The sequence below is a fragment of the Borostomias antarcticus genome, assembly GCF_949987555.1.
Source record: "Borostomias antarcticus genome assembly, chromosome: 13".
Classification (NCBI taxonomy): Eukaryota; Metazoa; Chordata; class Actinopteri; order Stomiiformes; family Stomiidae; genus Borostomias; species Borostomias antarcticus.
In genome coordinates, this window is record NC_140246.1 from 8,202,798 (window position 1) to 8,220,297 (window position 17,500).

A 17,500-nucleotide genomic window follows, 5' to 3' on the forward strand; every position below is an offset into this window, starting at 1 on the left:
CGAGCCTCGCTGTATCTGAGAGAAGAGAATGAAAACGTCGTTCTGAAGCCGTCCTTCCCGAGGAGAAGGCTCCTCCGGCCGGCGTTCTGAAGAGTTTATTCACACGCTTGAAGCAACGCACGGCAGATTGAACGAGCGCGGACATGCGCGTACAAACGGAAAACGGTGTGTTTGAGCTCCGCAGACGGAGGACCCCCCTGCTGAGATCGTTCCAGGAGAAGCAGTGCATCGGGATGATTTGTTTTTAGTGGCGTGTTTGGTTACAGTTTGCGTCTATGAAATGATTGGGGGACTGCAACAGCTGCTAGCATTGCTCACTCTACTCTATCGCAGCGGCGTTGTAATAGTGTTCTCCTACGTGATGGTAGGCCGTAGAAGTGGAACCTACAGTACCTAATCCTATCGCATATGCGAGCTTATCCTGACTAGGGAACGGTGGCTAGAAGCACTCCACCCGTGGACAGTCGTGACCAAGGCCCTGCCTGCTCATGCCGGATCCATCCTTGTGGCACGATTCCCCTTGTGATTGAACCAGGTTAAAATCAGGTTAAAATCCCGGTGTGTCAGGAGAAAGAGTGTGTCAAGAGAAAGAGTGTGTCAGGAGAAAGAGTGTGTCAAGAGAAAGAGTGTGTCAGGAGAAAGAGTGTGTCAGGAGAAAGAGTCTGTCAAGAGAAAGAGTGTGTCAGGAGAAAGAGTGTGTCAGGAGAAAGAGTGTGTCAGGAGAAAGAGTGTGTCAGGAGAAAGAGTGTGTCAGGAGAAAGAGTGGAGGAGAACTCCCCAGCCCCTCTGCGTCCAGACGTTTTAGGCACCTTATGGCGCGTTCCAGGCAACCCGTAACTCGTGTTTTTCCGACCTCCTACACGTGAAAATGCTCTGGAATGGCAGTCAAACCCGTAACTTCCCACCCGTGAACTCGTACAGATCGATGTACTCCCAGTTGCCGGGTGGGAAGTTACGGGTTTGACTGCCATTCCAGAGCATTTTCACGTGTAGGAGATCGGAAAAACACGAGTTACGGGTTGCCTGGAACGCACCATTAGTCCCAGAGCTTGACGGTGTGTTTCCTCAATGGCGCCTAGTCTCACTGTCTTGGGCTACGTTCCGAATTGCATACTCCCATACTATATAGTATGCCAAAAAAGGATGTAATATGTAGAAATACATAGTATGCCACAGTATGGCAAAAATACCAGGATGTCCTACTACATCCGGTTGTATTTTGCAGTATGCAAGCCAGCAGACTTTTCTGGCTATTCTGACCCACAAACCTGTGCATGTCACATGTGCAAGTCGCGACAGCTGTGGACGAATGTCGCTTCATGGACTGCGGCAGATGTGGGCAAATTTCACGGCGCAATGTTTATGACAAAGTGGTATGTCCCAATTGTATGCATGCGTGCCAAGTACGTACTTTGTATGGGCAGCTGTAGTGTGTACTGGTAGTAAAAAGTAGAAGTATGCGATTCGGAATGCAGCCCGGGTCTTCCCAGCTCGTTCTCACCTGGTGCTCATGCTGCCTTAATGAGCTCCAAGCCACGCCCTCTTATTCCGTGGACACTCCACTGTAACTTACCCTTACAATATCACCATACAAACTTTACTAACTGTTCGTGCGTGTTTGTGAGTGCGTGCGTGTGTACTGTATGCATGTGTGTGCATGTGTGTGTGTGTGTGTGTGTGTGTGTGTGGGTCCATGGGTTAATTCAGCCCTGGTCCCTGGCTCAGAGCTGAGTAGTGTAGAGGGACTGTGGGTTCTCTGCTCAGGTCAGACTCCTGCTGGCAAGGGTGAAGGTGTGTGTGTGTGTGTGTGTGTGTGTGTGTGTGTGTGTGTGTGTGTGTGTGTGTGTGTGACAGAGATGGGGATTTGAGGCTGGGTTGAGGGAATGACACCGGCCCACCGGGCCACAGCATGAATATTCATGAGGGGCGGTGGCGCAGAGTGCAGTTCCAGCAGTGAGCCTCTGTGTGTGTGCGTGTGTGTGTGTGAGCCTCTGTGTGTGTGTGTGTGTGTGTGAGAGAGCCTCTGGCAGGGCAGGAGGAGAGAAACACAAAGGACAGGACGTCTGTTATTCACCTCCACTGGTCCTGCACACACACACACACACACACATATACACTAGGGCTGGGTATTGGACCTCATAATATGATACGTATCACAATACTACCTTTATATCTATTCCCTGTTATGTTCTGTATATTTTCCTTGTGCAAATAAAATGAAATAAATAAATTACTGTTTCGATACTCTACTGTGGAAAATCGATACAGTATCACGGAAAAAAAATATTACAATGTATTGCTGTATCAATTTTATTGCACAGGCCTAATATACACACACACACACACACACACACACACAAGTATACATGCACACACACACACACACACATATACATATACACACAGAAACACACACAAATACACACCTACACGCACACCCACGCATATTGTACAACCGCACACACACACATACCGTACACACACAGACACACAATTATACATGCATTCACGCATGCACACCGCACAACCACGCACACACACACATGCGTGTGTGTGTCGGTGCGTACTGTATGCGTGTGTGTGTCTCTATTGCCAGGGTTTCTGCTGTAGAAGATCAACATCACTCTGACATGAAAGACTCTGGCTCCGCTCCGCTCATCACCGCCCATCTACTTCCTGTAGAGGCAGGAAGTTCCCGTGATAAGAGACTCCCACTTTATCATAAAGCCTAACATGTTAAACTTCCCAGCTAATGACCTCATCAGAAAGACAGGATACTTCTATGGGCCTCTCTCACACCCTGTCACTCTCAAGAATAAAATCTCTCTAAAGCTCAGTAGCAAGCTGTTTGTAGCAGAAGACAAACTAATTTTTCCCAGCAGTCATTTTAATGTCATAGCAGGGTAAACACAGCTGTAACTGATACAATTAATTAAAGTTCCGATCTATTTAGTGTGTCACAGCTGTTCCAGTGAGCCAGCAAACACAATATCAGGGCCCTGGCCCACCTAAATCCTAAATGGAACAGGGACATAATTGGTGTTATTAATTACACCTGTGTTTACCCTACAATGACATGTCAAAATGGCTGCTAGGAAAAGGGACTATCTAAATTGACAACTTGTTGGAAGCAACCATGCGAAACAGTATTACAATTTGATTCCTAGTACAATATTTAAATGAAACTTCTACAAAAGAGAAATCATTATGAATTTCCAGCACCTTCCGTGGTCTCCCTATAGGCTCAGAGACGGAGAGACGAGGGTCTACTGCAGGTCTAGTGGAACCACGTAGATGAGAGACAGAAGGTGAGAGGAGAGGAAGGACAGAGAGATGAGAGAGAGAGGAGGAGAGATAGAGGAGAGAGGGGAGGAGAGTTATAGGAGAGGATGAGGGAGAGGAGAGCTAGAGGAGAGAGATAGGAGGATGAGCTAGAGGAGAGAGAGATAGGAGGATGAGCTAGAGGAGAGAGGAGGTCAGATACAGCCTGGCTGCTCTTTGTCTATGTTAATTAGAGGGAATATCAGTGTCAGCGGAGGCTCGTGGGTATAGTAGTCCGGACGCCATCAGACTCTCTTTCTCCTTCTTAATTACCAAGGCTTTTAAAGTAACGGCCTCGTCACCCCAGATCCCTCCCTGGGGGGGCAGGGGGGGGAACAGGAGCAGGAGACGGGCGCAGAGTCGCTTAACTGTAACCACTCCAGAAACCCTTCCTTTCTTCTTTCCCACGCCTTGAAGAAAATTCTCAGCTCAAGTCCACCGACTCCGGGTGGCGTTCCGTTTACCATACGGCAGCCGGAGTCGACCGCGGCCGTTCTAGACAGCTCTTCGCAGAGCTAAAGACAGTAGTAGATGAATTGGGTAGTTGGGTCCCACCCCCTGATGGGAGATGGCAGATATCTGTCACACTCATACACACACACACGCACGCTTGGACGAGGACGGAATAAAACCTGACCGCGTTCAGAACGCCACGCAAATGGAATTAGTGGAATTGAGGCGTCTGCCCCCGTCCTGCCCTGGAACAGACGCCCCCTAGACATGCCTTCACGCGAGACTGTTCCTCAGGACTGCCGAGGAGGGAACGACAGAGGAGAAGTCGGTCGAGTGTGTACGGCTTTGATTTGTATGGTCCAATCACTTTCGTGACTTCCACCAGACAGACTGCAGCCTGTTTGACGGTCGGCCGTGTTTGTCATATGATTCTGCCACAAACCCCATTTCCCCCACGAGCGTTAATAAAGTGTTCTACCGCTAGTCACATCATGGAATATGTAGGGGTGGGACCTATGCCCACCTCCCTTGTTCTCTGTAAAGCGCTTTGTGCTGCCTCTGTGTATGAAATGCGCTATACAAATAAAGCTTTGATTGATTGATCGATCATGAGAAGACGCTAAAAAACAATAAGCTCTGACCAGAGCGGACGGATCTGTCTGACCTGCCGTTTGTTCATGTGCGATAGCGTCCTGCTATCTCTTTCAAGCTGCTATGTTTTAAGAACTTAGAGGAGAAGATTCCGTCCGTTTCCCCTTCTTTGATCGTCCCCTCATGTCCTCTCCCACTGGTCAGATTAGAATATTTCCTCGTCTTGTCACCTGCCCCACCCACTGCCGCCACGAAAACACAATCTTATTCCCTTTACTCATCCACCTTGACCGTTTCACTCACTCTGCCCACATGAAAACAGATTGAAACCAGAGTTCAGCTGTGGGAAGCTGATTGTGTCCCTTCCACACACACACACTCACAGTCACACACACACATACATACACACACACACAGAGACCCCCAGCTTTGGTGATTTCACTTGAATATTTACCTGCGATGTTTGAGAATTAGGGTTGGTCTCAGTGGGGTCGCAATCTCTCCATACCGATCTGTAACTCAGTAATGAGGATGGAACCTACAAGGTCTGCATGGCATCGTCTTCACACACACACACACACACACACACACACACACACACCATGGAAAGTTTTCATTTATATCATAACATATTGGTTTGTGTTTTTTCAAGTGAGAGTGAGATAGAGAAAGAGAACAATTTTCTATCAAAAGGGAACATTCTCTCGCTCTCCTCTCTCTCCCTGTTTCATCTGAAGTGTGTTTTACCCTGTGCTGCACTCCACTGCACAAGGCTCTTTTGTTGCTGAAGCTTACATTGTTCTAGTACTGTTGACTCTACTGTACACCAGTGTACAGTAATGACATAACAGGCCTCCCAAGACACTGACAACGGTAAGTGCACACACACACACACACATGCATACTCTCTCTCTCTCTCTCTCAATTTTGCTCGGAAACACCCACACACACTCACTCACACGCGTGCACACACACACACCACCAGGCACCATGAGGCTGTAGTAAGCGTTCATCGGTGGGCCAGTGCCAGAGATCAAGTGGTCAGACGGCGCTGAGTGGTTAGCTGAGTGTCGAGAGGCGCGATGGCGCTCACATGACACAGCGGGCCGAGATCTCCAGGCGGTTGTCACAACACATCACTTACTCCGGAGAGAAGCAGCGTCGTCTCTCATCATCATCCCCTGTCACACACACACACACAAACACACTACATCTCTTTCATACATACACACACACGCATGCACACACACGCACACACAAAAACGCACTACAACATCTCTCACACACACACACACAGACTCCAAAATGTTTTCCATGCATTTTTTTTTTTTAAATGGTTATTTCACATTTCCCATATTGCATGAGTGGTTGTTATGGTTACTTGATTTTTCAGCGTCCATTTATCCCCTTCCTGCTTGTCAACAGTTTTTCCATTCATTACAGGTCATGGAAATTCAGCTTTTAGTCAGGGAAAAGTCAGGGAATTTAACATTTGACTTAGAGTGGAAACCCTGGCTATATACTGTAAGTGCAGTCCATTTACCCACAGACACACACACACACACACACAAACACTACAGCATCCCTCTCACACACACACACACACACTACAGCATCTCTCTCTCTCACACACACAGGCACACACACACACACAAATATACAGTACATACACACACACTACTGTATCTCTCTCACTCACAGACTCACATAGATAATACTGTACACATAGAGGCAAAGAGGCTCCAAGGCACTAATGCTCCAAATCAATTCAATATGCTTTATTAGCATGAATGTCAGGTGAACAATATTCCCAAAGCTTCAAGGATAATACAATTCAATAATGACATGAGAAAACATGTAATTAAGTAAACAAACAGATAAATAGGTCAATAAATTGTCATAAAGAGACAACAAAAATAATACAAAATCAAATATATAAATGTAATGTAAAATAAGTAAATAAAAAAGATCCACAAAACAAAAAAGATCCATATGAATTAGAGGAGTAAATGAAAAGGCAGAGTGTGAGCTATGAGGAGATTAACAGCTAAATAACAGCTATGTTACATTTGTTATGTGTTGTTCTGGTTTTATTACCACTGACACTATGTTTGTCAAGTATATGTTGCATGTTAGTCTGGTCAGAAAGTGTATCAAAGTTTCTGAGTTTACATTAAATTTTTGTAAAGAACTTTTCTACTGTTCTAATATCTTCATATGTTCTACATTGTATTGAATTGAGTGCACTGACGTGTGCTTGCTCCAAAGAGAGTGGGAGACAAACTGTGTGCTGTTCTTTCTATGAGAGAGTGTGTGTTTGTGTGTGTGTGAGAGAGAGAGAGAGAGAGAGAGAGATTATTTACTCATGGCCTATTTACTGCGTGCCACGGTCGTACGACTTGGTGACAGGAAGCCCCAGCGGTGAGTGTATCCAGCCAAGCCCAGAAGTGAATTCTACCGTGTCTTAAAGCGCCCGGGAGGGACCCACTTCCAGGAACACAGTCTGCAAATCGTGGCTACCGAGAGAGAACATCTCCCCGCAACATGGGAATGGAGCCAATGGAGTTTTGAGTGATGGCGTCTGTAGGGTGTTGATAGGAGCCAATTAGAGGAAATTACCCTGATTAATGGAATTACAGCTGGCAGGCTCTCTTGATTGGTAATCACAGGGCTGGGCTGGGGGGGCGTGGTTACATAACTACCCTTGTTTTCACCACAAGAGTAGCAAGGCCAGTGCACGTTGTGGAGGTTCTTTCGTGGCGGAGAACGGATCGGTCCAGTGACACCGAACACACGGGTGTGGTGGCGGACGTGCGTCTGCCGGCGGTGGCGCGGCAGGTGAAGACGGCCTGTCTCGACGGCGGCGGGAGCAACAGGTCGACCGATGTTTGATAACGTACAGAGAGGAGGATTGTTGCGCTCGGGGGCAGGATGGGGGTCTTGGCTCCAAGGCACATCTATTATTGAGCGAACCCCCTCAGGGTTCCTCTTGGCTGTGAGTCAGTTGGGCCAGGTGAGCTTGGTGTGTGTGTGTCTCACCTCGATGACATCCAGAAGAATGCACACTGCCTCGCTGTTTCGCTTTAGTGACTCACTTTCGAGAAAGAGGACCTTGGAGCTGATCCATATATATATGTAATTATACTCCAGTTCTCTGGAGCTCTGGCTGGGTAGCTAGCAGGCCTGTCTTCTCTTCTCCGTGCTTTAGTTTACTTCACTCCCACTATCTCTCTCGTTCAGTCTAGCTCTCTCTGTGTGTGTGTGTGTGTCTCTGTGTGTGTGTGTGTGTGTGTTTATGTGTATGTGTGTTTGTGTGTGTGTGCGCGCGTGCGTGCGAGAGTGAGCGAGCGAGCGAACACTCACTTATCTAGCCCCCCTCCAAGGAACGTTAGGGCTGTCCCCTGAAAGTCGACGAGTCGAATCATCAGTCGGCGACCCTTAAGTCGACTGAGATTCTTGAAGTTGAGCAGTCGTTTTTTGCTCCACTGTCAAGATACGCTGATGGGCTAAGACAATTCACTTGCCTTGTGATTTAAAAAGGACAGGCCAATCACTCGTTTTAGATCTAGGCTATTACTGTAGCTATTTGTTGTGCAGTAAAAGGAGACTTAAGACTGATATAGCGGAGGGAAGGCAGGGAATCCTTCTCCCCTCCGTTGTGCGCCTAGCCTACTGTGCGCCAGCAATCGCGTGCATTTCCCAAACACAATATCACAACACAAAACTGCTGTCCTAGAGCCGCGAAAATGCTTCAGTGACAGCCTATTCGCGCACGCTTTCAAATGCGCCTATAATGAGACTATATCTTCAAATCACCCAACCCTAATGTAGGCTATGGGAAACACTGCATAAAACATGGGGGCATCTGAAGTAGATGGACACTGTGGGCTAGATGATTCAGCAAGAAAAACAAGCGTCTTTTGTGCTGCATGCAAGTTTGATTTAGTTTGACAGTAGGGATGGGACGGTTTGAAATGTTCATATCACGGTTATTGTGACCAAAATTATCACGGTTCACGGTTTTATCACGGTTAGGGATGGTTCTCGTTATTTTTTATCGATACTGATACCATTATTGAGACTGCTTAACGATTCGAGTCTTTATCGATCCCACTATCGATACCCTACTTTTGTACTATTTGATGGAAAGACAAGACAACTATAAATTCTTAAAAGAACTGAATTGGTATTGTTAATTTGTGACACTACTGATGCACAGGGCATAATGTGAAAAGACAAAAAATAAATTATACTGCATATAAATTAAATTAAGTAGCCTATAGGCTATGCTTTACATAACAACATAACAACACACCATTACATAACAAATGGCTTCTCTTAACTTAACAGTATTAGAGAAAGACAATCTCCCTATCTCTTTCCATCCCCTTCTTCCCTCCCTCCCTCCCTCCCTCCCTCCCTCTCCCCATCTCCCTATCTCCCACTCTGTCCCCCTCACTACAGTATACTTTACACAACAATAACAACAAAAACATGACATGACCAGCACTGCAGCTTGCTAACGTTAACCAGCTAGTGCTATAGCATTGTACATGCAAGTGCTATGCTAGACACTATTAGGCTATTTTACGTTGACATTGACAGTCCTTAAATCTAGATGTCTTCTTTGCAAGCTAGATTCCCTCTGTACGGCCCGTACGGGTCCGGGTCCACATTTCCACGCTTTTATTATGGTCAATTGGGTTCGGGTGGATCCGATTCTATAACCTCGGTTCTGTTTATCATTATGTAATAATAGCAATAATACAGTAGCCTACCTTGTGAAAAATAAGCTGAAAGAAAATGAATATAAAGAGGTCAAACCTAGCGGCAGCTTTGTGTAGCCTTATTTATTTACGGCGTTTAATTTCCATGCTGCCACATCACAGCCTGACAAAACAGCGATTGATCCTGTCAAGATTGAGAGGATAAATCGCAATTCCATCCAACTGTGATGCAACAGCATGCAAGCCAACAGCCGTGACAGCCTAAGCGATTAATGCTACTAGGCTACTTGCTACTACTACCTGTCAGATCCGTAAAATACCCGATCCGTCTCGGGTCTCTGTCCTACTCCTGCTATCGGACAAAATCGGGTCCGGTATACATATTTTAAAAAATGATCAGATTTAGTCGGATCTCGGAACGAATGTCTCGGGTCCATCTCGGTTTGGGGTCCACATTTTAGACCCGAGAAGACCTCTAGCGCTCAGCCATTCTCTCCGCCAAAATACATCTCACTTTCGACAAGTCAAAACTCTGCCTACGCGCTGCTACCTGTGTGGCTTTTCCTCGGAAATTGAACGGGGATGAGGGTCAGAAAGCATTTAGCATGTTTTTCAAAGTCAGACAGCATTTAGTATGATTTTTCAGTGACGGAGTCATGCACGGTTATCTTTTTCTTTCTTTTTTTCTTATGTACGGTTATCTTCATAAATTAAAATGTAACCGGTTGTACTGTTTTCACCGCGGTTCACCGTGACAACCGTCCCATCCCTATTTGACAGCTGTCCCGGCTCCCGCGGTCTCCTTCAGCCTAACGTTAGAAATATGGGGGGAAAAACGAGTAACGAATCGTCAAATCTTTGGTTTGAATAGGCGAATCTAAATCGACTCACGAAACTGAGTCGGGGACAGCCCTACTATCCACATTGTGACTCATTTGGGTCCTGAGTCCTTAAAGCACACTGGCTCATAATCTCCGTGTGCAGATGTTTATCATTTCAAATGTCACTTTTACCCCGGTGAGGTACGTACAGAAACAGCTGCTCCATCACTCGCAACCTCGTAAAACTCCCTACAAAGAGGGAGATTAACACTTTTACAGTAAATTTCACTTTGTTGTTCATACGGGCATCTCAGTGCAACTCAAGACTGACAACCTGGTGTGAAAGTGGTAGTAAACATGAACTGTTAACAAATATTGACTTCAGAAAATATCTCTACTCCTGAGTGAAATTAAATCAAACCATCTTGACCATTATTTTGACTCATACGCCTATAGTCCAGTGCTGTACCCAAAAGCCATACAAGTGAAGATACCTTATTGGAAAATTACTCAAGTAAAATTGAAAGTCACCTATTAGAAAACTACTTGAGTAAATGTATTTTAAGGTAACTGATATTAAATGTAATTAAGAATCAAAAATGTAACTCTTAAGGTAAATGTACGTAAGTTTAAAAGTAAAAGTATCCAGTGTAAGAACCATGAATGCAAAATGCAAGATTTTACCAAAATATGACATCATTTTATAAACAACTCAATCTAGCTCGCCCCAGAATCCCCCTGTTCTCATTTGCATAATTGACACAGCACAAGCACAAACGCTGCTTACATGATTCATGAAACTCGCAGCTTTTTGGGGAATAATTATACGTAGACCTACCTTGTTACCTTATTGAGCTCTGTGTTGTGTTTTGGTTTCAATAAAAGACTGCAGCCAATCTCTCACAATACCCACAGTGTCAGTGTCCCTTTTACTCCAGGTGTATTCCAAAAATGAGTCTCTCCAACATGGGATTTGAGGGACAATCAAAAGATGTTTATTACAGGAGGTTATACAGTAGCATACAAAAGACCATGGCATTTAGTCTAATGTCAGCTCCGATGCCTGTGGCTGTCTGGCCCCAAATCAAGGCACGTGAGGTCGAGCAAAGTTCTTAAGCGGTTCGGGTCCCCGCCCCCCCCCCCCCTTTTCCCCGATAAGGCTGTTTTCTGGTCTCTTCTGTCGCATATGGCCTTGAGGTCAAGATAGCCGGGCTGACGCCTCGGCACCCAGGTCTCTATCTTAAACCACAACAGTTGGTGTTATTCACAGTGTTCCAACCCTAAGAATGTCACCTTCTCTACAACCCATATGGGATGTAAGTCTATCGATGGGAGACAGGAACCCCTCCGACAGCCACACACTCAGGAGTTAACATCATAATTAGAAACAGCTAACAGGATCAGGTTAAACCAAGACATTTCTCTAAAAAGGCCATTTTCATCAACATGCGGTAAGGGACGCCTCCGGTCGCGTGACGAACAATAAAACATCAGCATATAACGATATTTTATGCTGTTTCTGATTAACTGAAATTCCATGTATGTCAGGGTGGGTTCTAATGGCTTCCGCCAGCGGCTCCATCGCTATGGCAAACAAAATGTAGCAAATATTAAACAGTAGAGTGAAGCTTTTTGAACAGGGCCACCGACCCCTTTTGACATGCGCAGTTGTGTTTTCTCGCATCACAGGCATGTGTTTTTCCTCATGTTTTAACCACGTGATTTGTTGACCCGGCCGCGTCCACGAAGTTGACACGTTCATGTGGATTTTTCACATGTTCACCGCTCTCCCTGCTGTATTGTATTGTCCCTGCATTAGAATTGTTCAAGGTATAATATCTTTTATGTGGATTAAAATAAACATTTTTTCAAAAATAATACATCCATAGGGCTTTGCGAAGGCTGCAGAGTAAAAGTATTGCTTTTCCATAAGAAATTATATTTTGTCTGAAATTATTACATTATGAAATTTTGACGGCCCGACAATGACACTCTGTTGATATCATACAGTACCAGCCAATAGTATTACAGCGTTGGTACTGTGCGCTGGGTTGCCAGGTACTATTCTAGCTTCACCACTGTGAGATTAGCAGTAGCCAGCAAACGTTATACTTCCATGAATTAGCAGCATTATAGATGTTGGTTAGCATCAAGTGTGTGTGCGACTATAAAACGGCAGCTTTTCCGTCCACTTCTGCTCACTCTTTTCAGCTAAACGTTTGGTAAAATGGACGAGGACAGGTAGTTAAACGACTAGAACAGGTAGCTAAACGAATAGGAAAGGTAGTTAAAAAACTAGGACAGTTGGTTAAATGACAAGGACAGGGTTTAATCGACTAGGACAGCTAGTTAAATGACTAGGACAGGTGGTTAAACGATTATTAGCTGATTACAGACCTGTGTCCTGCATGAAATTACGAAATGCTACAATTTATCAATTTTTTGTGTTGATTCAGGCCGTTTCTCCCTCTCCCCCGCGTTCATCAGGTAATATCGGATAGATAGATAGTCACACGTGGCGATGCCGTCGCGGCATGTGGCATTTTAATGAAAAACATCTGTACCTCCGAGCTGAGAAGATGGCTGCCATTAGCCAGCTGGAGCTCTGTAGCTGGATCCGCTGGGGCAGCATGAGAGATGTAAATGGAATCACACTGATCTGCCACACACACACACACACACACACACACACACACACACACACAGGCGCATACACACACACAGGCGCATACACACACACACACACAGGCACACAAACAAGCACACACACACACACAGGCACATAGACACAGGTACACAGACAGTAGACACGCACGCTTGCGCGCACACTCTCTCTCACACACACACACTCACACACACACACACACACACACACAGGCACACATACACACCCAAGCACACACATAGACACAGGTACACAGACAGTAAACTCGCGCGCACGCGCGCGCACCACACACACACACACACACACACTGTTGCCTTTTCAGACCCAGGTCTGAACTGGGCCCTGAGGACACTGATCTGAAGACATGAGGGTATGGATGAGTGCTTGTAGAGAGAGCCAGAATACCAACCAACCATGGCAATCAATACCTCAGAAGGCGGGGAAGAGGGAGAGAGAGAGATGGCAGAGAAATAGAAGTTTGAGTGCATCACAACACTTTCACCTTGTCAAGTCGAGTTTCCCTGTTTCCCCTGGGGGCGGCTGTAGCTCAGTTGGTAGAGTGGGTTGTTCAATGATCGAAGGGTCAGTGGTTCGAATCCCAGCTCCAACTGTCCACATGTCCTTGAGCAAGACACCTAACCCCAAATTGCTCCCAATGAGCAGGTTAGCGCCTTGCATGGCAGCTACCGCCATTGGTGTGTGTGTGAATGGGTGAATGAGAGGCCACTGTAAAGCGCTTTGAGTGCCGCTAAGGTGGAAAAGCGCTATATAAGTGCAGTCCATTTACCATTTACCATTACCCTGTAACTGCTTGTTAGTGGTCTGGGTGCATTTGCAAAGAAAACTAGATAAGGTAAATTTTCAGATGAAAATGTGTGCTTGCTAAAAGCAGGCATAATATGTAGTTGATTTTATGTTGAAAATGTGTGTGCTTTGTGCATAATATGTAGTTGAGATAGCTTAAATAGTACTAAATAGTACAGTATGCTACTATTAATGCAATAGATTTACAAAAGTATGCACGCAGCAGTAAGCATGTAAGGCTGCACTGAATAGTTTAAATGGTGATAATAGCTTAAATAGTTTAGCGGATGAATAGATTTTAAAAGTTGAATAGCTCAGAGTTAGTATGAGAAGCATGACACGTATAACTTTTATCAGAATATGAGTATAAAGCATCAATAAGCTTGTCATTGTGAGTGTTTCAGTGTTTGAATGTAGTATCTAGCTGAAAAAAATGTAGTTGCAGTAGTTGAGTTGTCATCCATTCAGTTGAGTCAAAAGGTTCTCATGCATGCAGACTAGGCTCCCACTATTCACTTTTAGCTGAAAGGAGGCGCAACACCCCATAGCATTAAAAGTATAAATGGCTTATAGATTAGTTTTCACACAGTTAAAAAGCTTGTCAGCCTGAACTTTCAACTGATTTTTGTGAAGTGATCAAAAGCATATTTCGTCCATAGACTTCCATTCTTTTCTTTTTTTTTTGCCATTTTGAGCTTCTGTAACATCAAAAATATTAGTGAAACAGCCTTTTACAGCCTAACTAGCCCCAAAAGCTCAACTTTTTTAAACTGCAAAAGAAGCATAGAGCTTTTGTTACTATAGCGCTAAAAAGCACTTGGAACACAGCTCTCGTCTCTATAGCTCCCTAGAGCTCATTACCCATTGTAAACAATGAGAAAACAGCGCCAGCTCTAAATTACAGGTTGCCGGTGGACACGCACCCTTAGGTGGTGGAAAAAGTGGGCAAAAGAGGAATAAGAAGAGGAATAGTGCAGGTTGTATGCAAGAGGAAGTTTGCAAGAGAATAATAGTGTGATTGCTTTCAGCAAGCACAAAAAAAAAAAAAAAACATTCTACCAAACCAAGCCTGGGCTTGAAGAGATTGCTGTGCGAGACAGGTGCTGCTGGCTCCCTCACACCTGAAGTGGACCAGGGAAGTGTGTGGGCTGGATAAGCTCCCTGCCCTACAGTATCCGTGTCTGCTAATTTTGGCAGCCACATGCCCGCTCTCTTTCTTTCACTCTTTCTCCCCCCTCCCTCTCTCTCTCTCCCTCCCCCTCTCTCTCTCTGAGTAAAGTCAATTTAATTTGAGATGGCCAAATCAGAACCCACAAAAGCTCAAACATTTTTCTGTTTTCTCTCTCTCTCTCTCTCTCTCTCTCTCTCTCTCTCTCCCTCCCTCTCTCTCTCTGTCTTTCTCCTTTTCTCTCCCTCTAAATTTCTCCCTCTATCTCTCTGGTGCTATATATAGATATATGGCTTTTCTGAGCATATAGGTCAAATCAGTTGGAAAATACCAAAAAATGTCACGCTGCTTGTGTAGCGCTGAACTCCACTCAACCAACAGTCAAGCAACTAGGTTTAGATTTAAACCTGCAGTTTATGCCCGACTGACTCTTGGTTGAATCTCAGTTTAGTAGCGATATCCCCATGGATAAAGGATTATGTGTGAAGTGAGTTGACCAGAGGCTGTATAATCATGTATACATGCAGCGGTGAAACACTAGAGTGGTGTGGTCCAAACCATTGCACCCATGTATAAAGGGATTATATCCCCCTTCTCTCTCTCTTCTTCATACTCGATTGCAGTATCTGTTTGAGGGCGTGGTCTAAATCTTGAAACCAATAGCCTTTTAATGTCAGCATTGGCTGCTCTGACATTTGTACTCCGAGGCCATTTTTCACTGACTGTTGACAGAGAGAGAAAGAGAGAGAGAGAGAGAGAATGTGTGTGTGTTTGTGCATGCTCGTGTGTGTGTGCGCATGTGTGTGTGCGTGTGTGTGTGTTTGTGTCCCAGCCCTAGTTAGTATTCCAGGCTGGTCATATCCTGACACTGCGCTGCAGTGCCGCATGCCTCCTAGCGGACTTCCGACCAGCGCGGCGTTCAGCTCCCCCCCCCCCTCCAGACAGCCTACGTTGGCGCCATCACCATGGAGACAGACATGATGTCAGCACCAGCCTGTGGGGGCGTGCAGGTCTGCTAAACCTGGCGTCTATAGTAGTCAGATGCACCTTCTCAGCTGGTCCGGACGACGACAGATCCGACCGACTCCAGGTTCCTCTCAACTCATCTCTCGTCCTTTAATGCCGTCCGTATGGCGTCACCTGATTGGCCACCTGCCATGCGAGCTCCCGCTAGCCTAGCTATGCCACTGGGGTGGGGTGTGAGGGTGTCTGATTTGCTCCAGACGTAGGTGCGAGCTGGAGTTGGAGACGAGGCAGTGGGAGGCAATCTCAGGCGTCGCATTAGAGATGGTGGCCGACCTACGGAACTCACGGCGGCGCTCGTCGGCCCCTCGTTGGTTCCTGTTCCCGTTAGTTTAGCCCGCACGCTTACAAGACGGGAGGACCGCGTTCTCTTCCCCGGGAAGGTGCAGTACGAGGACCTGTTTGGCGCCAATCCAATCAGTCCGTCTGAGATCTAAACGCTAGCTGCTGGCGTGTGCCATAAACGCACTCTGGTCCCGTTCCAAGCACAGCTGTCACAGGTAGAGTGCCTGTTGAGGAGTAATGAGACCGTAGCGCCGGGGCCGCGAGCCGAGGAGCAGCGCCGGTATCTCCGGAGTAGAGAAATGTAGGCCATCGCCATAACGATCCTATAGAAGGTTGGGAGGAGGAGGACTGTTCTATAAGGATCATGCAGATGGAGGCTTAGAAGAAGAGGCCTCATTTATTGATGATGATGTGTGCCCGTGTGTGTGTGTAACTTATGTAACTGATTCACTAATGTCTGACGGCATTGTTAGTGTTTATGTCCTTTGTATGACATGAATAAATTATTCAAATGTGTGCGTATGTGTGTGTATGTCTTTGCATTTGTGTGAATGTTCATGAGTGTATCATAGTGAGAGCTAACGATGAGCTGTGTGTGTGTGTGTGTGTGTGTGTGTGTGTGTGTGTGTGTGTGTGTGTTGCTCTCCAGGGCTCCTATGAGGCCCTGGACCAGGCTACTGTTGAGCTCTAATGTGCTGGGTTCTCTCTTTACTCAACTCAGTCTCAGTAGTGGCAACAGCTATGACTAGGGCTCTGAAATAACCCAGTACCAAGTAGTATTGACACTTCACTCCAGTTAAATATTTTATTAAAATTTTATTTGACCTTTCTTTAACCAATTGAGAACCAATTCTCATTTTCAATGATGACCTGGCCCCGGCAAGAATAAATACAAATATACAGAAATACACAAGGGCAACCCAGAACAATGCATACTGTACAATACATGAGAACGGCAAAGATAAATAATACAAAAAAAAATACCTGCATTCGATCCTTTTTCTACACAGATCTACAGATGAATGCCTATTTGTATGTTTTGCTCACAACCAATCACCTCGATTTAATGCGACGTGATTGGCCCACTACCGCTGCATCTACAACCCATACAGTCTGTGGTGCTGAAGTCGAGCGCGGAGTGCGTGATGGAGTCACCGAAACGTGCAAAAGTATGGCTGTGCTGCACGCCTGATCAAAAATAAGTGCCTAAAATGCATTTATATAAAGTGCATCTACTCAACATTGGAGGCAGGCAAGTTCAAAGAACTGCCTTTCGGCATGTAGGACAACACCTGACTGGCTGCAGTACATAACGACTGAGAGAACTCCTGTTGAGAGAACTCTGAAATACTACGGTTACTACACAAGGCCTCAAACACTTTCACTAACACACACACACACACACACACCTATCTCTCTCTCTCTCTCACTCACACACACACACACACACACAGATATACAAGTATGTCGAACAGAAGATCTACTGTACACCCACACACAAACACACACACCCACACACACACACACACACACACACACAGAAACAAACACACTCTTAAATACACAGGTACACATGCACCAAGGACACACGTGTACTAGGCCTTAATCACTTATCCTACGGCTGCAACTCCCCCGGTGAGGT

The 17,500-nt window shown here is 45.7% G+C and overlaps 1 protein-coding gene across 1 annotated transcript in view; it reads left to right on the top strand.

Moving 5' to 3' along the window:
• Positions 1-17,500, top strand: part of magi2a (membrane associated guanylate kinase, WW and PDZ domain containing 2a) — a gene marked incomplete at both ends in the record, with an annotated part of 152,149 nt that overhangs the window by 45,667 nt on the left and 88,982 nt on the right. The window lies entirely within an intron of this gene.